This window comes from Apus apus, chromosome 14 (assembly GCF_020740795.1).
Source record: "Apus apus isolate bApuApu2 chromosome 14, bApuApu2.pri.cur, whole genome shotgun sequence".
NCBI classification, from domain to species: Eukaryota; Metazoa; Chordata; class Aves; order Apodiformes; family Apodidae; genus Apus; species Apus apus.
This window is the reverse complement of record NC_067295.1, coordinates 1,719,162-1,744,068: the sequence shown is the minus strand read 5'-3', so window position 1 is coordinate 1,744,068 and position 24,907 is coordinate 1,719,162. Positions and strand designations below refer to the sequence as shown.

General features: G+C 50.2%; 1 long non-coding RNA gene across 5 annotated transcripts; it reads left to right on the top strand.

Annotated features, from left to right (window-relative positions):
• The first annotated feature begins 560 nt into the window (after positions 1-560).
• LOC127390538 (uncharacterized) lies at positions 561-23,044 on the top strand. 5 transcript variants are annotated; one of them, XR_007890883.1, is made up of 7 exons: positions 561-755; positions 1,975-2,148; positions 13,890-14,013; positions 15,004-17,740; positions 18,346-18,656; positions 22,219-22,390; positions 22,985-23,044. It is a non-coding gene; the product is annotated as an uncharacterized LOC127390538 (long non-coding RNA). The 5 variants fall into 5 exon arrangements; XR_007890886.1 differs by lacking the exons at positions 22,219-22,390; positions 22,985-23,044 and having other exon boundaries at positions 15,004-16,818; positions 17,527-17,740; positions 18,346-21,263; XR_007890885.1 differs by lacking the exons at positions 22,219-22,390; positions 22,985-23,044 and having other exon boundaries at positions 15,004-16,818; positions 17,467-17,740; positions 18,346-21,263.
• The last annotated feature ends 1,863 nt before the right edge of the window (positions 23,045-24,907 follow it).

The following is a 24,907-nucleotide window of genomic DNA, read 5'->3' as shown; positions in this document are numbered from 1 at the left end:
CGGGTGGTGTCAGGCCACAGGGTCTTCACTGGGGGTGTTAACCCCAGCAGTGCAGCCGGAGCAACCCCGGGTGCTGCCCCAGGGCTGCTGCATTTCACTGGCAAGTTAGTCCTTGTCTCCTGGGCCAAAATCAGGAGCCAACTGCTGCCCCAAAGTGATGGAAAGTGGGGTCTTCACACTTCAGGTTATAGATCCAGTTGTGCTCCTCAGTCTTGAAAGAGGCAAATCCCTTGTATGTAAAATAGCAGCAATTTTAAGTAGTAATTTTAATAATTGTAATTATAATAATTAAATATTAACGAGTGATGATAAATGTCATTAATAATTGATGATAACAATGCAAGTCCTGAGATACTAAGGCAGATAAATCTATTTGGGAAACACAAGGGCAATCAGTAAGGCTGGGCTGAATTGTTCTTACCAATTGTTCTTGTCTTTACTGGAGTAAAGTGACTTTTCTACAGGCTAAGAAGGTTTTGCAAAACTTCAAACAGATTCAGAGGTGACTGAATTTATTACTTCAGTCTCTGAGATGATCTTGTCTGTCCCCAAACAGGAGATGTTGCCTGGACCTATAAAGGTTGTAGCCTCCACGTACACGTGAGGGTTGGAGTGGCCACATCCAGCCCTGCCTGAGCAGCAGGAGCTAAGCCTCACCCCTGGAGCAGGACCCAGAGGCCAAGAACTGACCCTGGAAAAGTCTGAAGTTGAGTCAGAAGACAAGGATGAGAAATTTGGCTTCTCCTTGTCTCCAGGTAAGCTTTCAGCTCTGTTGGGAATGACCACACAGTGTGGACAACCCTTGCCCCCAGACCCCTCCGCTGCTCTGGAGCTGGCAGCGGTGGCCTCAGGGCAAACGGCGGGTGGCTGGGTCGACTCTTTGAGCCATCCCAGCATCCCTTCCCGCTCCTTTTCTCTTCATTAATGGCATTTTCTGTCCCTTTGTGGCACGGAGGGGCGAGCGGGGAGCGCGCAGCTGTGGGCTCGGCGGCGGAGCTGCCATCTGCGGCGCCCGCCCGGCAAAGAAAGCCTCGCAGCTGCGTGCGCCTGGTACCGCTGTACCCGGCCGAGGTCATTCATCACTGGGAGCCCAGAGAGGGGGCTTGGCAGGGGAAAGGGAGGACAGCCACCACAGGAGGCAAATCCTGAAAATACTCTGCCACGGCGGGTGTCGTATCCGCAGCCTCAGAGCGTGTTTCCTCCGGCTGGTACAGAAGGGCAGGATGACACGTTTGTGGGATGGAGCAGCCCCAACGTGCCTCCGTGGAGCTGGTGCTGCCCGGCAGGTGGGAGGAAGGAGCCATGCCCCAGGTCCAGCTCGGCCCTGGGAGGTGGGAGTGAGAGATGGTGAGGGCATCTCTTCCCAAGAAACATGGCAAGGGAGGGATGGGTTTTTAAATCAGCAAGGGAATGTGTTGGGTGGTGATGAAAGGTGCCTTTCTTGGTGGCTTCACCAGCCCTTCCTTACCATCTCTCCCTGTCTGTAGACCCATCTATGCTAACAGCAAATGACAGGAGAAGGAAAAATGTGTGAGTGGAGGCCTACGGGTATGTTTATAATCTTATAGTTTTGGTTGGAAAAGACCTTTAAGGTCATCAAGTCCAAGTGTAAACCCAGCACTGTCAAGTTCACCACTAGACCATGTCCCTCAGCACCACATCTATATGTATATATGGAGATCCAACTCCCCAGGCTCTGGTAACATGAAATGCTGCTGAAGGTTCTGACCCACTTTCCCAGTTGTCTCTCCTGCAACAGTGGAAGGTCCCCACCATGGGCATCACAGCATCATGGATGGCCTTGGAGTGAGGACATAGTGATAGGCTGAGGTCCCCAGGATGGAGATCTCACATTTGCCACCCTGATCTGGTCTACCTCCCCGTTCATCACTCAGTCTAGCAGAGGGAGCCAGCAGACACCCAACAGTGATGTCCATGGCAGGTTCTGACATTGCCTCTGGTCTCTCTTCCTAGCCTCCAGTTCACCCAAGAAGACAGTGGGTATCTGGAGCTGTATGAGGAACAGGGGGTGACCACCCCAAAACCCCACCTGCAGGTCCCTGGACACGTGTGCCACCACCAGACCCATCGATGGAGACAGCTTTGCTCCTGCAGGATGGGATGCAGTCACCTTCCCGGCAGAAAGAGGTGAGAGCTGGGGAGCATGGGGGACAGGAGACAGGGTGGCCCACACAGAGCAACACAACTCATTCCAACGATGTGCATCCAAACTGGTTTTCTCTCTGTGGGATGCTCCCTCTTTTCCTGTTTACTTGTTATTCTGGAAACAGAACAATAAATAATTTATCGCCGATCGGTTGGCGCGCGGCCGACCTGTCAGTTCGGTTGATTTTAACTGGCTAAGTGTCAGGGCAAAAGGCCAGGAACGCTGTGCTGGGGAACAGTCAACACCACAGTTATAAGATTAACACCTTGTTTAGTGGTCAGATACTGTCGAGTGGTAAAAGATTGCTCCGGTTGGTCTCTATAGAGCATCGCTCACAAATTACCTTATTAAGCAGGATCTTGCTCGCCGCCGGGCTCCTGCACCTGTGTCCTCAGATATTCCCATTCATGGTGGAGAGGAGGCCAACACTCTGCTGGGGCTGCGCAGCTGCAGGACCATTATTCCCTCTTACCATATTTGCATATCAATGAGCCCCTGATTAATATTTAAAGAGCCAGCTGTCCGAGCCACCTAGGAAAGAAAAAAAGCTCTATGAGGTTTTTATTTATCTTCTTTTTTTTTTTTTTTAAGGGATAACACTTACTGCCCTTTATCAAGTATCCTTCATTTTTATACCACACTCCCCCCCCCCAATTCTTTTATTTAAAAAAAAAAAGGGCAAGGAAAAAATATGAAATGCCATGAAGGAGTTATCAGTGAATGAGTTGTGCTGCTCTCAATGCTCCTCAGTCCTTTTGTGCCATCGTTGCAGCTGCATCGAGCAGGTTTTTGGGGGCAGGAGCCCAGCACCGACGGGTGCCCATGGGAACTGTATCAGCAAGCACAAGGCCTGGGAAACAGGCAGAGTCCCCACGGGTGGGCAGGACAGGGGCTGCCTCTCCGTTGAGGGGTGTACATCCATGCCCCCACTTGCCCAGGCTCCTGTCATGGAGCTGTGGCTGGTGCTGATGTCCCTGATGTCCCCAGGGTGGGGTGGATGCTGTGGTGAGGGATGCTTCTGGTGAGCTGGCACTTCGTGAGAAGCAAGACACAGCCTGATCAATTGAAATTAAATCAAAAAAACCCTAAAAATGTGTATTTTCCATGCCTCCCCAGCACTGTGGATGGCCAGGTGGTTTTGTTTCCCAGCTCACAAAGCTGTGATTTTCACAGACTATTCTCCTGCCATTTTTTTATGTTGTTTTTTTTTCCTTGTCAATAATCCTCCGAGAGCGGCAGCTTTGTTATCCCAACTAATTGGAGTCAAGTAGGGCTGCAAGAAAAGCTCGTTGCCGACCGAGCCCTGGGAAAAATGCAAAAGGATTTTAATTTTCAATAAAATATGCAGATAAGTAGAAATTAACGGTGGGGAATGGGGTCTGGAGCTTGTGGGAATAATGGTGCTGCTCAGACAGAGGCGGCTCGAGGGACTTAATGAGGACTTGAGTGGGTCGGTGGCGATGCTGGTGGCTCTGTGGGGCTGGGGGGCTGCAGGGACCTGCACCCACATGGCCACCCAATCCATGGCTCCGGGTACTTTTTAATATTTTAATTGATATTTCTTGGGCGTGAGAGGTGAGGGAGCTGTTTATCCCACTGGTGGTGCCAGGCTGCAGCTAGTGGGGGAATATTTTGGGCCAGGCTTTGTTATTTTCATATACAAACGAGGGAAATTTGGGCATCCCTTCATGGTGGGAATGGGATCACTGTGGGATGCTGCAGCTCTTGTGAAGCCAAGTATAGATATGGACCCTCTCTGCCTGCCCCAGTCCCAGCCCCAGCCCCAAGCCCAGCACTGACCATGGATCACTCCAGATTTTGGCTGGGATGCCCTGGCCAGAAACCCCCACCCAGCCTTTTGACCTGGCTGGTGGCAGATGGTCTGTTCTGCTGGTGCAGCCTCTGGAGAGGAATCAGACAGTTGGGAGCAGACAGAAAAATCCCTCCAGCTTCAGCAGATGCTGGATTTGTCCAAAAGACCTCTTCTGGTCCTGCTGCTGGATGCTCTGGGACTGGGGGCAGTGGCACTGCAGGGTGCTGTTAGCAAACAGGTTTTCAAAAGCAGTGGGATAAAATACTTCCCGCCGAAGGACTGATTGATGCCTCCTGCAATGTAGCCCTTACCAGGAGAATTTGCCCAGGGCTGGGGGTGGAAAGAGATGCCCTAAATCTGTGTCTCCAGGCTGTTCCCCTGGCCCCTCCACCCTGTCCCTGGATGCATTGGCAGGGAACCTTGTGCCAGAGGGGACAATGTGCTGGCAGGGGACAGGGTACTGTAGTGGACTGGGTGCTGGCAGGGAACCAGGTGCTGGTTATAGGGCAAACAACCCACATGCTGCTTGCAGGGTCTCAGTGCCGGCTCCACACCACCAGCAGCACGTGGAACAGGTCAGTCCTGACCTTCCCAGCTGGTCAGAGCACTTTTTAGGAGGATTTTGCCCAACTAATGCCTCTCAGCAGCCATGCTGGATCCCACTGGGATCTGCTGTCCTACTGAGGAGGTACCAGCAGTTTTCCGAGGGCAGGATGGGGCCAGCTGAAGCACTGGGGACCCACTGGCCCCCATGCCAGCCCCCTCCAGCGTGAGCAACCCCGTGGGGACAGGGACAGCTGAGCCCTCACCTGTTGGAGCTCAGACTGCAGCTGTGCCCAGCACCACCCGGCTGCTTTGAACCTTCTGGATTAGGCAGAGGAAAGGGCCACTTGTGCTCTGCATGCCAATGCCTTCCTCCTCCTCTTCCTCCTCCCAGCACTCTGCTGGCCAGGTGGCTGCAGCCTCCTGGACCCCACTCACCTGTTCAGCATCTTCTGTGCCATCTCCCTGCTCCTTGTTGCTGGTTTGGGGACAGCCCTGGGGGTGGCAGTGACCCTTTGGGACCTGGGGGTTGGAGCCCTGTGAGCTGGGGGCCAGTGGCCAGGCTGTTTTCAACTCTGGGAAAGCCAGTTCTGCTCTGAAGATGTGGACACAGCCCAGTGCCCTTTTTTTTTTTTCTCACTCCATCTTTTGTCATCATGTTCCCTGCTTCCCACTGGAGCCCTCCCAGGAGAGGAGCTGGGATCGTGTGACTTGGTTATTTGGGTGACAGACCCAGCTCTGCAGGTGTCCCCTCTGTGGGGTGGCCGGTGTGGGCTCCTCTTCTGTTTCCTTCCATCTCCATGTGGCCACTGCATCCCCAGTTGGGGTGTGTTGGGTCCCCCAGTTTGGGAAGGTACCCCCAGTTTGGGTACATGCTGTTTTCCTTTTTGCAGCGACAGTGGAGTGTGGCTCATGGTGGGTGGCTGTGACACACTGAGGTGGCTCTGTCTGCTGTCCTGGCATGTGTTGTGATGTCCCCAGCTCAGTGGAGGACAGATGGGAACATCAGGTGGCTGGATTCTCCATTCCATCCCTCTCCGACACACGTACGTGACACCCCCCTCTTCATGCCTCGGTCTCAGGGCTGTGTTTCCTGGAATGCAGGATTTTTCCTCTGCTTTTGAAAGCATAGAGGAGTTGGTTTGGCTCTCTTGGGTGCTTGCTTTTTTTTAACTTTGGGGGGATGAAAAAAGCTTTCTTCCCAGTACTGTACTTTTTAAATTACCCCGTTTCAGTCTCTGTTCCCCACGCTTGTGCTTTTGGTCTATTTAAGAGCAAGAGTGTAACATTAAGGTGATTTATAACAATCTCTGGAGTGGAAGGGCAGAGACTTGGGTATTTTTTTCCTTTTCCTCAGGTGAAAGAAAACCTCAAATGTTAACTCACGAGACATTACAACGACTGCTCCGTCAATCCTTGATTTATGAGCTCAAATTTATGAGTTAAAAATTATTATTCCACTCGCATATATTTTTTCCCTTGGCCGTTTTAGTGCTTGTGAAAGGTGAGGGATTTGACAGCTCCTGGAAACAAAAACCTTTAATATGTCCCTGAGCAAGGCTCTCCCAGGCAAGAAGAGAGATGCCAGGAGGGCTTTTCCTCCCTGCTGCAGATATTAGTCACTCCAGGCTGCTCTTAACCAAACAGAGCAGAAAGTTTGCTTGAGATAAGCCAGGACTAATTAGCAAAGCCCCTTCTTGGTGCCTGGGGAATCCCCTGGGATTATCCTTGGTGGAAGGAACAGTGCTGGGCTGGAGGGTGAGGCTGGATGTGGAGGATGCTCATCACCCCCTGACATTTTCAGACCCTTCCCAAATTGTTTTGGACACCTCCACGCTTGCTGGTGGGGACAGGAGGGGACTCAGCCTGTATGACAGGTCACCCTCCTCCCAGGTTACTCTGGGATTATTTTGAATCACTTTAGTGAAGTACCTCCCTCCTCCTCCATCCCCCAGAGCAACACCAACGTTTTGGGCCTGAACTAAACTGGCAGCAGCCTTTAAAATATAACATGCATGAAATACCAGGGAGCAAAAAATACCCTCTTTAAAGCATATGTGCAGTGGCTTCCAGAGTTGGGGGATTAAAACCTTCATGGAGCTTGGGAAATAAAGCCAGAGCCCCTGCTGCACTTCATTAAAGTACATTTTTGACACAGCTTGCCTTATTCAACAACAATTTAGTTGACCAGAAACTGAATCAAAAGGGACAGGCAACTGTGTAGCATTTTGTTGCATTTTTCATTTTCAGCATTTTTTCATGTGTATTTGCCATCTGCTGCCCCAGCAGTGGGCAGGCAAGGCTGAGCCCCTGAAATGGGGGAGGGCTTGTGTCTGTGTCCCTCAAAAAAGAAATCAGATGGAGCTGGAGTCAGGTTTGTGCTCACTGCCATGCCCACCTCCCCATCAGCTTCTCTGCTCAACCCACAGCCACAAGCCCCACTCCTGAGTCCTGAAAACTTGCTGTGCCCATGCTTGGATGGGGTGAACATCTTGGGTTTCCCCTCCGTTTCCACATATTGGGACTTAATCCTGATGTCCACAGTCATGGTGTCTCTGACCATGTCTGTTCCCTCCTGGTGCTCCAGCATTAGCATCAAAGAGCAGACACTGGGCTACAGGAGTGCTTAGGATTCAGCCAAGTCCTTACATTCTCCTCCACCTACACACCCTGTGCATCACATAGACCTTTCTGGGCCATCAGCCTCCTTGTACCAGGTGAGCTGGGGAGCAGGACAGAGTTATGGGTCACAGGAAGATATGTGTGACGCTCCTGAGGTCAAGAAAGAGCAGGAAGGGCCTCAGGGGAGCTGAGCAGCCAGGTCCAAATATGGATCCACCATGTGCATCTTCTCCAGGAGCAGCCAGCCAATCTTCCCACAGCCTGTCACAGTTCCCTGAATAACCAAGGCGTTCATACAAACAAAACAAAGAAACCCTCCGTCTCTCCGGAGACAAGTCACAAACAGAGAGCCAGGCCAGGCCCATTGATGGAGCAGGACACAGTGAATCACTCCACCAGCTGTAGTTTCAGCAATTTGGGTCAAATATGCAGCCTGGCATCACGCCACCCACTTCTCTTGGGCTTCACTTGTTGTACCTCAGCTCAGGGTTTGCCTGGCAGTTGCTTTTAGCCAACAGCAAAATCTTTGGGGTTGAAGGTGGGTACCTGCTCACAGGGAGTTACCCAGGGAATCTGCTGGGTTGGTTTTATTCCTGCTTCTAATGACGTCTGCTTTATTCCTGGCTAGTTTTTTCTGCAGCTGAACGTAAAGGACTGCAAGAATAGTATTAGCAAAGAGCTTTGCTGAGCTCTTAATGTTCCCCGTGGGTGCAGAGTGAACTTAGACACTCAACAAGTGCATAAACGGGTCCATAAAACGTGCCTGGGGTATCCCAGGGCCGAGGGGCTGTGGGGGTGGTGTGTGCCTGAGGCCCAGGGCTCAGAACAGCTTTGGCTTCACGAGGCTGGGCCCAGGGGACCTTGCTCCAGGATTACATCAGTAGCATGAGGATGCTGAGCGTACTGTCTGGGAATCTAGAAGAGCAGGGGTTTTTTGTGTTGGGTTTTGTTGTATTTTGTGGGTTGTTGTTTTTTTTTTTCCTTCAAGATTATGTATATGATAAAATATGTTTTTCTGACTGCAAAAAGGGATGTGCTGCAAAAGCGACATCGCTGGATTTTCCAGAACCTGGGAATGGGCAGCTCTGTCCTGAGGGCTTGATCCCCTTCTCCACATCCCTGCCCAGTTTGTAGCTGGTGCTGCTGCGAGCAGAGACCAGTGGCTGCTCTGCCCTGGACAGGGAGGTGTGTGCCAGCTGCCACACTGGCTGCTGCAAAATGGGGTCAAGACCACCCTCCTGAGGTTCACTGCTGCTCCAGGGATGTGCCAGGGGTCCCTAGGGACTGTCCCATGGCTCTGGCAGGGACTAGGGTGCAGTGGGAATGCACAGCTGGTTCTACCCGTGTGGGTACCACTGAGAGGATGCTCCCAACAGTAAGAAGCTCAGCCAGGGTGGTTGTGTCTGTGTTGTCTGTTTCTCCTTAGCACTGTGTGGGTGATGATTTAGGCAGCTGGGGGATGCAGCTTTGTTGTGTTGTGTTGCCAAGCGTTCCCGACATGATTATACCTGAAAAAAAGAGAGCAAGGTGGGAAAAGGAGCAAAGGGGTCGCAGCTGGGGAGCCTCCAGGGACTGAGGGAGAGAGCTAGACCTCTGTGAGGATGGATGAGTGCTGGGAGGAGGAAGGCAGAGCAGGACTTTGCTGATCAGCAAAGTGTGTGCAAGGCAGGAGCAAAAATGGGGAGCAGAGAGCAGGCCAGGGGCTTTCCCTTCAGGACAAGCTGCTTTGCACAAGTGTGTGCTAGAGGACTGGGGGAATCCAGCTCCTAAATTGGAGGCTGACTGGAAAAATGGAGGTTTGCCCCCCAGGCAACTGGGGATTAGCTGTGGGGATCTGTGGAAGGAGGTAAAACGTCGGGCTTCCTTCGGTCAAGATCACAGGGACATAGTTGAGCCCCAGCCAAAGCATCTTGCAGGCCAGGGCTCTGCAGACAGACTCCACCTCCCGAAACAACCACATTGCATCGAGCTTGGCAGCCCAGCTCCATCTGGCAGCCCCTCCTGAACAGGCTCAAAACTGAGCTCATATGGAGCCAGAAGAACCTCTGGTCCCAGGAGGAGACAAGAGGAGGAGAGCAGGACCCACAGCATTTTTGGTGTTGGCCTCAGGGCTCTTCTGCAGGTGCAGCACCCTTGGGAACACCCGAGTGAGTGGGAGAAAGGGGACTGAGCTGAGCATCACCCTCACCCTGGGGTGCAGAGATCAAGGAGACCCTAGTCGTGGCCCTTAATCCCTTTCACAAGCCTTCTGGATGATGGAGACAACTCCTTGCCCTTGCTCTTTGCTGAGCTGAGCCCACCCCAGGATTCTGGCTGGTGGGGAGGGATGCTCGGGGCAACTGGTTTCTCCAACCAGCATTGCTGGCCAGCTGAGCCTGGGGTGTGGTGAGAGTGAAGCTTCTTTAAAAGCCCCCCAGATTTGCTCTGATTCAACATTTCAGCCAGAAACTGAAGTTTTAGTATGGGGGAAAAAAACAGAATTAAAATGTAAATCCTTCAGATCCTCCATCCTCCCCAGGTACAGAGGAGGCTGGAGATGCTCCAAAACTGCAGTTTTAACCAAAAGAAGCTAAAACAAACAAACAAAAAACCCACAAAAACACTTGGCCATGTTTTTCATCATCCCCTTCCCCCTCCTTTTTGATGGTCTCTGTCTTGTACAGCCCCAGCACAGGCAGACAACTGAGGATTTCACTCATCTTTTCAAAGTAGCGTGGAGGAAGAAAGCAGCCTTTGTAAAGGGGTTTCTGAAGTTCTCTGTTCTGGGAAGGTTGGAAATAGCACAAAAACATCCTTTCTCACTATATTGTGTCGCTTCCAGCTCTAAGCTCCACCACGACCCAGATGTTTAGATGCTGATGCTGAAAAGGAAAAGAGCCATGGCAAGAAAGCCAGGAGAGTGGGGATGCTGTGTGAGATTTGCTTCTAGAAACCTGCACTGCTGTGGGTCCAGTGTCTTTCTTTTTGAAGCAGGGAAGATAATAAGAGGAGAATCAGACATTGTGAATTAATCTCTTAATTCTGTAGTTCTAGCCATGGCTATTGGTCCATCTGCACGTCTCAGGGGCAGCCCTGCAGTTTAGCTTTTAGTCAATATGCATGTTCAGCCTCAAGCTGTTCAGAGTTGGGTACTAGCAAGCTTTTTTTTTTCTGCGTTTTGATCCAATTCTCTCTTTTTCACTGTGTTGCTCCCAAGTTTTCCCAACCTTGGGGCAGTTACTGGTGCGAGTTCATTGGTCTGCTTTTAAAATCAGCTTTATTCAGAAGGATGAGGGACCTCCTTAGGTGGATGTATGGAATAACTCTGTTATTCCCTAATTGATTGGACAAGGAAAGTTAAGTGTGAAACTCTTCTTTATTGTCCGTATCCTCTCTCTAATCATCCCGTCTCAGCAAGAACATCTCTGAATGTCCAGTCCATAGTTCTGCCTCAGCAAGGATTTCTCCAAATGTCCAAGCTGCTAATCCATCCCTTCCAGAGGGGTCTCCACATGGGGTTTTTCAGCCAGCTTGAGCCAAGCAAAGTCCAGGCTGATGTGGGAAGGGTGTCAGGGTTAGGGGCTGTGGGTCGGTGCTGCAGGGAAGGTCCCACTGCCCAGCTCCTCCACGTGCTGCCCGTGGCCAGAGGGACAGGTGCAGCATCAGGGGCTCAGCTGTGCTGGAGAGGACAGCCCGCCATCACCCCAGGTTTGTGCTCATGTTTGCTGGGGGTCCCCCTGCCATCCTGATGTCCCCAAGCACCCTCATTGCTGTCCCAGCCTCTGCACTTCACTGCACTGGAGGGTGGTCAGAGAACCAGAAGTTTCTCCCCATCCCCACTCCCACTCTTCCTTTTCCCACACGGGCCTAATTCATAGAATCACAGACTGGTTTGGGTTGGAAGGGACCTTAAAGATTATCCAGTTCCACCTCCTGCCATGGGCAGGGACACCTCCCACCAGCCCAGGTTGCTCCAAGCCCCATCCAACCTGCCCTTCAACACTGCCAGGGATGGGGCAGCCACAGCTTCTCTGGGCAACCTGGGCCAGGGTCTCACCACCCTCATAGTGAAGAATTTCCTCCTAATGTCTTACCTAAATCTCCCCTCCTCCAGTTTAAAGCCATTTCCCCTCATCCCATCCCTCCCTGCCCTTGTCCCAAGCCCCTCCCCAGCTTTCCTGCAGCCCCTTCAGTCCCTGGAAGGTGCTCTAGGGTCTCCCTGGAGCCTTGTCTTCTCCAGGCTGAATGCCCAAAACTCTCTCAACCTTTCTCCAGCAGAGATCCCATTTCCTTCTCCCCAAAGGGCTCCCCATACCTCGACCATTAGCACACAGGCTTGGCTGGAGGCCCCAGTGACCATTTGCAGGTTCTGCTGGGCCCCGGGCACCCGCTCCTGCCGCGCCGCCAGGAGCTGCCAGATCCCAGCGGGGCTGGTGCCAACTGGGAGAGAAAGGGGTGAGGGAGCTGCTCACAAAGAGCCGTTTATAGCCCAGCCCGGCACCTGACACGGGGAGGAGGGAGGGCTGAGACGTGCTTAGCCCTGATAATCCCCAGTTTGAGTTTAATTTATTTATTTAATTTATTTTTTTAATTTTTTTTTTTTGGGTAAATCAAAAGCACGGCAACAGCTGGGGCTGAGGCTTTCCAGGAGATGAACTCATGAACAACTGTTCAAAATAACTTCATTCGTATTGCTATTAGGTCAGTCCACTGGGGAGCAACCAATTATTTTTGATTACTCGTGGCAGATAAGGGCAGGGGTAGAGCAGAAAACCACGTGAGAGGGGCGAGAGGGCACCTCGGGTACAACAGCTGTGCTGCTCCCTGCCAGGTCATGGCCCCCAGCACCCACCGGAGCCACCAGCAGCCAGGAAAGCCCCCTCCCCAGTGCCAAGGGGTTGTGCTGGGGGAATCACAGCAATCTGGGGATATTTGCAGGCAGATGTGTGCCATTCCTGCCTGAAAACCCATTAACGGTGATGCTGCAGAAGTAATTAGTCTGTCTGAGGTTGGTCTGTCCATCTCGTTTGTGAGTCCCAGAGCCAGCATGGTGTCAGCACAGGGGTTTGGAGCAGGACTTCCCAGCCAAGAGGAGTAATGCCCAGATTCTGTCCCCCTGTCCCCAAGAAGGGACGGGGGTCCCAAGTACCTGGTCGCTTGCCCTGGTCCCAGACCAGACTTAAAGCACCGAGGCCAGTGCTGGAGATTTTGCTCTCCAGCATGACATGGAGCAAACCTGAGTGTGAGATCTCTTGGCCAGCAGGATAATCTCCCGAGGGAAAGAAAGGTGGAAGCTAAACCACTAAAAACTGAGCTGCAGGGAACAGGCTGCACTGGCCAGGAGACAGACTGCATGATCTAACAGGTCTTTTCCATTTCTTGCTCCTGTGATTCAAGAAGTCTTGTCACTAGGGATTTTTTTTTAAAAAAATAGACCAGATGGAAGAGAAGACAGTGGATGTAGGGATCAGTCCTGCCTTGGCTGGGAGGCAGGTTGGTCTAACAGGACTTTTCCATCGCGCTGTTCCATGATTAAGTGAGACAAGAATAGAAAAGAAAAAGGAAACTGATAAACACAATAGTAATTCCATCCAGGGTTTGCCTTAGTCAGCTCTATTATCGTCCTGACATCATGTCTTGAAAAGAAGACTGGAAATAAATCTCTAGTAGATAATATCTGCTTGTTGGGGATGGAGAGGTGCCCCAGGCTGCCAGGGGCAGGAGGAGTTAATGGCTTTGGTGTTCCCGTCCCCTAAAAGCTGATTCTCCTGATTTTCTTGTGTCTCAAACCAGCGACAGGAGTGTGGGGCTTCCAAAGAGACCTCCCATCTTCTTCTGCCTATGCTGCCCAGCCCTTCCTGCTAAAATTACCCACCACCCCTTGAAAAAAGTCTCTTCTGAAGGCATCTCAAGGTAGTTGAGAAGTTTATTTCCTGCCAGGTCACTTAATGAGGACAAATGCTGGGAAGTTTGGGGTTGGTTTTGGTTGTGAGCAGTCTCTGGACAGCAGTGGTGTCCCAGTGGATGTTCCACCACTGGGTTGATGTGGGAGCAGGTCCTCACCCAGTTCTCCAGGGAGATTTTGCATTCAGACCAGCTGGAGCTGAAGGTCTTCCCAGTGGCCCCACACTCCAGAGGTGCAGCTCAGGTGAGACAGGATGTCTGCATGATGAAAACCAGGATGTTTTCTGTCCCTTTGGCCTTTATGGATAGGTGTGGATAGATGTGAAAGGCATGAGTGAGGTGGCTCAGGAACATGTCTTACCTGCAGTTCCCTCTCCAGCCCTCACTGACACTGCTGGGAACTCAGGAACTGCCATTTCAGGGAGACAAATGAAATGTTCTCCCTTTTTTCCCCTCAATGGTCTCCCCTAATGGAAGGTCTCAGTCTGGAATTGATTTGACTCCAGTCACCAGAGCCGCTGCTACTGAGGATTTCATAGAGTCCACAAGGCCTTTAATCTTTTTCCTCTACAAATAGGTAGGATGTAAAACCCAAATCCTGACCACCTCGTGGTTAGGAATCCTGTGGCACTTGCAGCCGGAGCCGGGAGCACGAGCCCTGGGCTCCTGGCCCTGCTCCAGCTGGGAATGTGTGTCTCTCTGCATCCTCTGCAGCTTCATCCCTGCAAACCAGAGCTGCTCCCACCACACCACAGCGCTCACGGAGCAGCCCTGCCCCAGGGAATGAGGCCTTGCTTTGTTGCTCATTTAGTTTCTTCAACAAGTGATTTTTTTTGCCTGTGATCTGTTGCTTTTCCACAGTCTCCTCCCCCCCCAGGGCTGCTGCTCATCACTCAGCTGCAAAATCCCACATGAAGTCCCACCTGTAAAGGAGGAATCCAGAGGAAGACACACAGCTCTGCCCTTACCTTCTCCAAACTCACAGGTATGAGGACACTGTCCTGGTGAGCTCTCAGCATCCCTGGATGATGCTCTGCCTTCACAAGCTTTTAATGAATTCTACCTCCCTCTGTTACTACCTGCCTTCCTTCACTTCCCAAGCTCTAGATCCTGCTTGGGGATGAGAAGGGAGGTGGCCACCCATCCGGGACCACCAGGTACCCAGTGCCACCCCAGCCTGCACTGTCCTGCTCACCGTGGGGCTTTCAGGCAGACAACATGACATTCCACTGAGGAAAAGTCTGTTTTCTGCCCAGCTCTCTGGTAAAGGAGTCTGGGAGTGGGGCCTGACACTCCCGGAGTGGCACGAGTGGGATGCAAAATCTGCCTTTGCCAGAGCATCCCTCTGCTCCCCTACCTGGGATGGCAGAGGCAGGGAGGTCTCCAGCAGGGATGTAGATGCAGATGTTTAACCACACCAGGACACGGGCAGGGTCGTCAGCGTTCAGGGCTATCGGCGCGGTTCAACCAGGCACACGTTTATTTTCCTTGGCTCTGACAGAGAAATGTGTTCCTTGAGGACTTTTCATTAAGCAAAAAATTTACGAGAGAGGATGAAAATTGTGTTTTACTGTCTGAGGTCTCGGTCAGTGCTGTTTCTTCAGACGTTTTAGTAATTCATCTTGGCAAGGACTGAGAAAATTTCTCCAGCGAAACAAAAAAATTTCACTTCCACACTTGGAGTGGGTTGCACTGGCCGGTTCTGTCCCCGGCCAATGCCTGGAGCAATGACCTGATCCCCTGGGGATTCGAAACAAAAACCAACCACCTCACAATTTATGTCCAGTGAAAAATAACGTGTACATGATGTAAAGTCTTCTTGGGATTTGATGCTAATTTTAGTGGTCACCTTGGCTGCGTTTAAGGAAGTTGCCGGTGCTGCCAAGAGCAAATTTACCTGATGATGAATGAGGAATTGGAGCATAAAATAAATAAATTATCAGCAACACCTTTTTTTTCCCTTCTTTTTTGGCAGATCGGTGTCATCCAAGGTCACATATTTGTGCAGCAGGAGAACTACTGCCAGAGCTTAGCGCTTGCAATTCATGCTTCAGTAAAGAGCAGCATCTTTAGGTGCTGGATTTAAAAGAAAGACTTAAGTGGAATCACCCAAAAAATTCTCGCCCATTGGTTACATTTTCATGTTCGGTGTTAATGTTCTTCCCTCCTTGTGCTCAGGCTCAGAAAAAGCTTGCCAAGACCTTCAGCAACAATTCCTTTTTTTCCTCCTCAAAACCAGGCCTGAGAGCTCTCGTGCTGGATTGCAGCTGCTCTATATTTAACCTTTTTTCTCATGTCCATGGAAAAACTTTCGGAAAGTTGTGCTCCGAGCTGAAGAAAAAGGAGGATTTTTATTATTATTTTTTTTTTTTACAAAATGCAACAAATCTCCACAAGCAGGAAAATCTTTTGTTTCCATCAGCAGTTTTCAGAGAGTGGGAATGGTTCCTGGCCAACTCTCAGCATAAACTCCAGCCAGGCTCAGCTCAAAGGGAGGCAGAAGATCCCTGTGGAGAAGCTCATCCCAGAATGGCCCCAGGCAGGGGATCATCTCCACTTCCCTCTGAAGAGTCAGACACTGGACCTCAAGCCTGGGGGAAAACACAGCCATTCCCACATTTTTATGGTTTCTTTTCATTACTCCAGGTGGGAGTTTAGAAGGAAGAAGTGTTTTCAGGCTCATGGCACTGCAGTGATGGGAAGCAGAGCACTGGACGTTCATTTCTCCCGGTGCAAACCCCCTGCAAATTAAAGCTGCAACACGGGCAGGAGTCCCCCCTGAGGTGACCCCTGTGCTCAAGGGGCACCAAGTGTCACTGCTGCCTTGCCAAGCTGTTGCTAATTACTGAAAGCATTTTATATATTAAGAAAAAAAAAAAAGAAGAAGAAGCAAGAAGTTCCCCCATTAAAAACCATAAGTTTTATTTGTGTGTAACACCAGCCAGTTCTGGAGATGACCCTGAAAGATTTGGGGGTTATTTTTTTCTTTATTTCTTTCCCCCCTCTCAAAAGAGATGCAGAAAGGAGATGGGTAAGGCTGCAGAAACAGGGTGGAAAGTTTGCATTACACTGAGCAGGAGAGACAGGGCACAGCTGAATTTATGGCAACTCTGAGAAAAAAATGATCAATGGAAGCTGTAATTTTTGTTGGGTGGGGAGCAGATCACAGATGAGGGAACAAAATAAAATAAGCATAAATCCAAAACGTGGCAGGACAGTTGGGAGTAGAAAGTGTTTAGCTCATGATGTGAGTTTCTTCTGGAACACAATCCAGAGCAGTGCATGGAAATGACCTGCAAAGAGATTTTCTGTTAAGTCATGTTAAGGTGAACTCTCTCTATGATGGCCTGATTGATTGGTGCTGGTACTTGTGCCCAGCCTGGAGCCCAAAGTGCCAGCCAGGTCCCAGATCTCCATGGACACAGGATCATAGAATGGCTTGGTTGAAGGGGCCTTAAAGATCATCCAGTCCCCAACCCCTGCCATGGGCAGGGACACCTCCCAGCAGACCAGGCTGCTCCAAGCCCCATCCAACCTGCCCTTCAACACTGCCAGGGATGGGGCAGCCACAGCTTCCCTGGGCAACCTGGGCCAGGGTCTCACCACCCTCTCAGGAAATAATTTCTTCCTCATGTCTAATTTAAATCTCTTCTCTTTCAGTTTAAAGTCATTCTCCCCTCATCCTATCACTCCTTGTAGAAAGTCCCTCCCCACCTTTCTTGCCCTACCAGAGCCCCTGGGCCACAGTGACTCGTGCAGAACATCTTCCCTCGCTCTGCAGTTTGAAAGGGTGAGTGTCCCCAGAAGACTTTACAGCTTGTCACATGAACCAAGTGACTCCAGGTCTGCATGAGTGAATAGAAAGGGCAGGAATGAACCCAGCATCTTTCCATGACACATTTCCATCCACCACATGTTACTCAAGATGCAGCAGACTTGCAGCATCCCAAACCTTCCAAGTCTCATCCTGAGAGCCAAGTTTGTCTCTAGACCTGCCTGCTTCCTTTAGGTTTCAACCCGTCTATTGATTCCCTTTTTTGATGCCAGAAATGCCTCCACAAGCCAGATTTCCCTGATAATTGTTCTTTGGATTAGTTTGGAAAATTGCATAAGCCCTGGGTTTGAGCTGGCTGGGTCTCCCCTCCGAGAGCCCAAGGTTTCATGGGGCAAAGACTAAAGAGCTGCTAAAGGCAGAGATATAACAGATGTTGACATGTAGTGAAAATACTAGACGCAGGAGCCTAAGATAATAAATCTGAAAAATTAACACGTAGGAGAACGAAAAAAGGAGCAATATGTTTTGGTAATCATTCTGAACTGCTGAACCCTTCTCCTGCAGTTCAAAAATCTCTGGTATTAAGCAGATGTCATTCAACCAATGATTAACACATTACCAAATTTCTCCAGTCGTTTAATAAAACTTTTACATAACATGCAGGTAATTGCTTCCAAATGTCAAGGTAACAATGTGGGCTTCTATGGATGGCATTGTTTCCAGCATCAGGTGAAAACCCCTCTCGTTGCCTTGATATCAACCAAGTCCCTCTGTGAAGACCCCTCTTCTGGCCAGCTGCTTTTCCCGTCACTCCTCTGCACGCCAGAGACAAAGAAACAGGCTGGGAAGAGCCAGAGCCTTGGATCTGGGAATGGGTTTTTCCCTTCAAGTGTCTGTACAGATAGCAAACAGGCCCTGTGCTCCAAAACTGGAACAGGTATATATGTCTTCTCTGTGATTTTAAATTATTCTTTTTTAACTTTTCTGGCCAGAAAGTCTCATTGCTGCTGAGTGCAAGGAGGAGATGAAAAGAACAGTGGGAATGGGAAGGGTTGGGCAGCGGGATGGGGGTTACTCTTCCTGGCAACCCTTGCCCTGAACCCAACACATGCTCCAAATATGAAATCATCCACCGTGAGACCAGGAATAAATGTCATCCCAACCAGTTAATCTGCTGAGGAAGTGGCTGATGCACAGTTGGGGACACTTGCTTTGCACCAGCACAGGATCTCACTTGTTATCCCAGCGTTGAGGCAGGAGGGTGAGGGGTGCTGGGAGGGGAGGGGGAGCCCAGCAGGCTCCAGGCTCCATGCAGGTTCAGAGAATTGCTGGTTAACAACTTTCAAGGCTACAAATGAGCTTCCCAAATTATCAGAGCTGGAGAACAAGACGCCCTTAAAATACCCACTTTGTCATGATACATGTCGTGTGTCTGTCAGAGGCCAGTGTGACTCCAGGATGGGGATCTGTGACAAAAATCAAGGGAAGGCCGTAAAAAATGCCCTTTTTTTGTGGTCATTTTGACATGACATTTCTTTTTAGGCAGCCTGGAGTGATTTCTGCTGCTACTGGGGGAGCAGGTGTCATCGCTGACAACCAGCATCTCCACTATGGCTCTTGCTGCTGCCAAGAAAGCAGGACTGTCCTGTGGTCTTGGGAATGGAGAGAAGACATGCCCAAGGTGCAGACACTGTTGGTGTAGTGCTCTCTGACAGTCCAGGCCCCCAGGAACATGACCAGGTGACTTCATCTCTGCACACTCCAGTTCCTTGGCTGCAGAAGAGGGATGACAGCAGCACTGACCCTCCCAAACGCCTCTGAGCACAGGACTGCTGATGGCTGAGGATGCACAGGTAGATCCCTTGCAGGCTGAGCCTTGTGTGGTATTAACAGCTGATCCCATGACCAAGACCTAGGTCCCATGTCAAGACCTTAGACACATTTTGGGTGCCTGGTGCTGTCTAGGTGCCCTGCAGGACTCCAGCTGCTCAGGTAACCTGTAGATCCAGCCCTTGTTTCCCTGGAGGGTGGGTTGCACTCAGTGGTGACCATTGGTCTTGGGTCTTGTTGATGGCCACCTTCATGCCATGGGGTGGTGGGGGGCCACCATTTGGGGGCAAGAGCAGAGGCATGAAGGGAAACGTGCTCGTGGCCAGTCCCTGGATGGCACGGGGTGAGGTCTTTTGGAGGCAGAAAGAAGGATGGCAGCACCATTGGATTGCCAAGCCTGGAAACAGCTTTGAATGTTTTTAGTTTAGTTTAGTTTTTAATAGAAGCACTTATCTTCTTTATCATGTCCACAACAACTTTTATCACGAGTGAAAAGCCATCTCCTTTTTGTCTTTGTTTCGTGGCTTTATGAAGACATAAATCTGTGGATCTCGGTTCCTCCATGTCCTTAAGGGACTCTTGAAGCTCTCAGTGTGCTCCAAGGGTAATGGCTGTTTGCTCTTCAGCTCCAGTGTTTTACAGCCCACCAGAACAAATCCCACTTGCCTACCCTCCAGTCCAAAGTCTCCAAGTTCAGAGAAGTGAGGATACTCCAGATGGTCCAGTGGTGGAGGCCAGGCTGTGGAGAGCTGGAGAGAGGCTGGATAAAGCTCATGGAGGGGGCTAATTTGCAACCTTGAACTTAATGGGCTTTTCTTATCACTGACATCTGTGGCAGGGCAAGAGGGGTGGGAGCATCTACCTGTCCATGGGCTGCAGAGCAGAGGTGACCTTTCCACGGGCCAGCTCGGAGGGAGCGCGGCTGCTGCAGGCGCCTGGCAGGAGGGCTTTACATTGCTCGATGGCTCTGTACTGAAAAGCAATACCTGCTGAGATGAAACCCTTTGGCCTCCTTCCCCCTGTCTCCAAGGCAAACACAGACAGTTCTATTCATACCCACAAGAAATACATATTTCAGCATTTGATTCTTTTTTTGGTGTGTGCTTTGTTTTATCTAGCGCCACGGAGCCTGGATGTCTTTTTCATCTCATATTGTGCTTTGGATGCAGCCTCTTTTATTCAGCCCTCTTGCTGCCTTCATAAAGAATAACAGCAGCAGTTGTTGTTCTTTCTCCTGGAGCATGAGCTGCTGTAAACTGAAGGGAAACGTCGTGCTGGAAGAGGGAGAGGGCAGGCAGGACACTGCCCGTATCCATTTCCACACCAGAGCTGCAGGCTGGGCAGTTTGTCTTTCTCAAGCCTTCATGGAGAGCAGCAAATTGTTCTATAAAGATTCTTCTCTTGAAATTTGATTTTTCTAAGGAGACAGGCTCAACTTGTAAACTTGGGATAAAAATCTCCCACTTCTTAAATGGACAGCAAAGTCCAAGATAGAAGCTGTGGCACTGAAACCTACCAGGCTCTTCAGATTCTGCCTCTCTCCTTCCCTAAACCTGCATCTGAAGCTTCTTTTTCCTGGCTGTGGAGACCCCCTTTTGTGGGCTTAGCAAAGCCCCACCTTGTACAACCCCTCCGTAACTGCCATAAAGGAGAAAACCTTGCAAGGACATTTCTGCATGTCTTCCAGTTGAGGAGGGACAAGAGCTGCTGTCCCAAGTGCCACACTGAGGTGGCTGGGTGAGTTTCCAGAGCAGCTCTTCTGGGACGCATGGTGCCTGGGAGGCAGTGCCCAACAAGACCCTTCCCAGCTCTACTATCTGGTCCTTCATGCCCAAGTAAATACCAAAACCTCATATATTTTTTTAACAGTTCAGCCTCTCTTCATCTTGGGCTGCGTGTTTGCCCAAAAGTGGAACCAAGGCTGCTCTGACTCTTGTTTCCCTGCTTGTTCAGGGCAGGTGAGGGATGGCTGGTACCCTCCCTGCTAATGGAGCTGCAAATCCAACCCTACAGCACCCAGGGCAGAGGGGGCAGGGTGGGCAGGGGTGGGAACAGCATCTCTTCAGCCACATGCACCTCTTCAGCTGCGCAGACCGCTGAAGACAAATGAACTGGAGGAAGCATTTCCTCTGCCAAAGGCTCACACCCGGGAGGTTTCTGTTCACAGTGTAGGTCAAGAGTTGAAAAACGAAGAAGAAAGCAAAACAGATAGAAAGATCCATCTTCCTTTATAAAATCCCCAGAGCAGGGGGCATTTGGAAGTCATTTTTCATGGAGCCAAGAGCTGTTTCTGGCCCTTTAGCAGACATGATTCGCCTCTCAAACCTCAGCGTTTGGGACACGGGGAAGTGTTTTCCCTCCATCCTCACAGGTGTTGGAAGAGGAGCATTATCCTGGGTGCAAGACACTTGGCACCTTCCTGTGAGGCAGAGGTCCACGGTGGTTTGGGCTTTGGGGCAAGGTGGAGCCCAGTGCATGGTGAAAATTGTTCATATCTTTGGTGTGTAAGTGTAATTTTAAATGTACCAGAGCTGAGATGCAGAAAGGAGTGGCTTGGATTTGCTGGTATTAATGCACAGGGTGAGTGGGACAGCTTTTAGGGAAAACCCATGCAAGAAGAGGAAAGAGAATTTCAGCATGGTTAAAAGAAATCTAAATAAAATTCCTTTCTGGAAGGAATTCAAGAAAATTATTTTTCTTCTGTGTTTCTGTCTCTCTTCTTCTGGCTTATAAAAACACCTTGACTTGGATATTACATCAACTCTGCCTTTTATTATAAACCCCTGCTCTGGTTCTGCAGATTTCATGCTGTTACATGAAAGTAAAATTTTATGACCAGAAGCTGAAATTAGGAAGGAGAATGTGTTGGGTTTTTTGTTGTTGTTGGGGGTTGGATTTTGTTGGTAGTCATGACAGTTTGTTTGGTTTTGCTTTTTCTAAAGCGCAGCCAATTCCCCCAGGTCTCGGCACTCCAGGCTTTTTTGGGGATGCTTGTTCCAAACAGGTGCTAATGTGGGGGAAGCTGAGCCCTGGATGGAGCAAGGGGACAGGGATGTTCTCCCTCTGTTAAGGTGCCTTTGAGCAAGCTGGGGTTTCATGGCTGTTCCAGAACAGGACGTGTGTGGGAAAGCAAATGCATTTTATTGCATGGGACACAGTTCATATCATATCCTAGAGGCAAAGAAGGGTTTGAGTTGGAAGGGACCTTAAAGATCATCTAGATCCAACCCCCTGCACGGGCAGGGACACCTCCCACCAGACCAGGTGGCTCCAAGCCCCATCCAGCCTGGCCTGATATTATATAAATTGATATGAATTACAGCATCGTTTTCGTGTGGGGCCTTGGCAAGGCAGCTTTGCACCTCCAGGATCCTTCCCCACAGCCCTGGTTGCTTCCCAGCCCTTGGGACAGATTCAAAGACCCCTGGGCTGGTGGGAACAGTGATATGGGGCTATCCCACCCAGCCCAGCTGTGACTTGAGGCTGGAGACCTCTCCCTGCACAGCTTCTGCTGAAGCACCCTGGGGATGGAGCAGCCAGAGAACATCTCAGGGACTTCAGGGCATGGACCTCCTCTCCCCACAGGTATGTGTGCACCACAGTGTGCTGGGAGCAGAGCTGGGCTCCTGCCACATCCAGAGACACTCGCCACGGTCGGGATGGGGGATGTAGGTCAAGCCCCATGGCCCCTCCATTTCCTTCCAGCCCAAATGTCTGTGCAACCTTCTCCTGCCCTCGGCAGATTTACGGACCAGCAGTAAGTATTTCACCAGCTCTTTATTAATAACGCGGCAATAAAAAAGGTGCAGCCTTTCCTTCCAAGGACTCGTGGAGCCCTTAATAATCCAAGGAGGGATTTGGCTCCCCCCAGTAGATAGCTGAGTGGTGGGCATGCTTTACAGCCCCTCTGGTAGAGCGGGGCTGTTCTCCCATCATCAAAGTGCGAACTGAGGCTCCGTGATGGGCTAGTCCATAAATCTCTCCCCTCTAATCCTTTCCTTTCTACTATTTGCAAAGTGGAGGGAGGAGGGGTTGGACTGGAAGAGGCAGACCAAAGCTTTAACCCTTTGTGCTTTGGGGGATCTTCTCCTTTGGAGAAGAAGAAGACGGTGGGTGGAAGGAGGGCTGCTCCACAGCAGCCTTTTAGAAGCAGGTAGTTACCTTCAGCAATTAAACCCCAAATGACAGCTTAAAGAGCTCCCTGGAAGTTTAATAAGCCCACCACTGTATATAAGAAATAAATCTGGCTGCATTACAATCACTTCAAACTACTTAAGCAATAAATGCAGAACTCTGTTCGCATTAATCCATTACATGGGTAATGTTGCTTCACTCCTTGCTTGGTTTCCAGGGCTGGGACACCAGAGGAGGACCCAGCCCAGCATCTGGAGCCAAATCAACACTGTGGAGATGACAGGTCTGTGGTAGGGCGGTGGGGCGATCCAGAGCTTTGGTCTGGGGCCACCTTGAGTCTGAGGCCAAAACTAAACACTTGTGGGCTCTGTGGAGGTGAAGAAACCATCTGAGTCAAATGCCAAAAACTCGTTTACTTTGTGGCTGGGGATGTTTGGGCTCTGGAGAGAGATGTTGCCCCCTGGCTTCCCGAAGGCTGACCTCAGATGCGGAGGTGATGGGGGAATTAGGTCAAGAGCAAGAGGGAAGATGGTGGGTTTGGTCTGCAAGTGTTTGTGCCAACACCTTTGTCAAGGCCAGGTTTGCACAGACTGGTCTGAGGTTGTCATGTTGTGACCCCAAACCACGTCTTGGTCGTGAGTGGATTTTTATCCTCCCAGTGCCTACTGGAGGTCAGGCACAGGTACAAGGTCCATCGGTGGTCACCTGAGGTTGACTCCAAGAACCTGGGAGCAGACCCTGTATGGCACTCCATCTGCTAAACCAGGGGTTCCAACCCCAAAAAGAGACAGGAACAAGCCCAGGGCAGGATCTGGCCAGCAAGGGGCTGCCTCCTTCCCCCTCCAGCTGCACACATCTCCACTTTTTAGGCATTGCAACAGTTGAAAAATGAACTTTGTGTCCATTTTATCATAAAAGATCCCGGGCTTTTTAAGCCCAGCTTTATGAACAGTGATGAAAGGTCCTGCAACGGGCAGAGGTCTGCTTTTGAAATTGAACAAATTGTCGGTTTATGGTTCCCGTGGGGGGGGGGGGAGATGCTGTAAATCTCCCAGCATTTAACGCATCTGTTCTTTTCCAACTGTGCTACCAGCATCTCAAGGAGGAGAGGGAGAAATATCTGACATTTCCTGACATGGGCTGCTCTCACGGCCCCCGGGAGCTCCTCAGGAAAGTTTTTAAAGCAATATTTATGGATGATCACGGTGAATCAGGCCCTAAAAGGTACAGAGAAAGGACTGTTGTTCATTAACATTTGGGAACTGTGCACCGAGGATTTCCCTGTGGGGGGGCAAAAGAAATGGAGTGGAAGTGAAATAGCTCTCGAGTTAATCCAGATCTTTTTTAACATTGTTGTTGTTGGTTAAAATCGGAACCTTCTTTTGAATGAAGAACGAAAACCCCAAAGCGTTCTAAGTACATTTTTGGGATGGTTTTCCTCAAAATGGTTTTCTTTCCAAAATTCCATTTTTAAGTCCTTTAGCAAAGATTCACACTGATCTACGGTTACGTGGTTGAGTTTTGGTCTTTGTTCATCCACACCTCAATGCTAAAACAACAATGTATCTGCTCCAGCTAATAACCTAGGAATAACTTCAATTTGGAGGGTTTTCCTGAAGGTAACTTCCTTATTTCCACAAACCACTTTGTTTCAATTCGATAAAAATGTTCTTAAACCTTTGCACTCCCAGCAGCTTTCACGTGATGCTCTCCAAGTTAAACTTCCCCATCTCAGTAAATAACAGATCTTTCACCGAGGCTTGTAAAATCCCTCAGTGGTTACTCAGTATTAATTGCTTGAGTTTTATGAATAGGAAAACTCAGCACAGGGGGAGGGATGGTTTGGTAGAGTGGAACAGCATCCTGGGATTTCGACTTCCAGGTCCTTTTCCTAAGGGCAACACTGGTGCCCTTGTGAGTCAGTTAAAAGCCTCCTGTAGACTATACTGATAAAACAAACTCCCTAGAGGTGAACTAATGTTTGTCCTTCAACATGTTTATGTAAAATAGCTTTGCAACAGATTTATTCAAATGAATGCATGGAGAAGATAAGGCCACACGTGTCCTTTGAGCTGGCTGTTTCTTTCAGTGTAACGTCTTGGGGCTTATCTGAGTGTGCCTGAGATTAGAATTAGCTAGA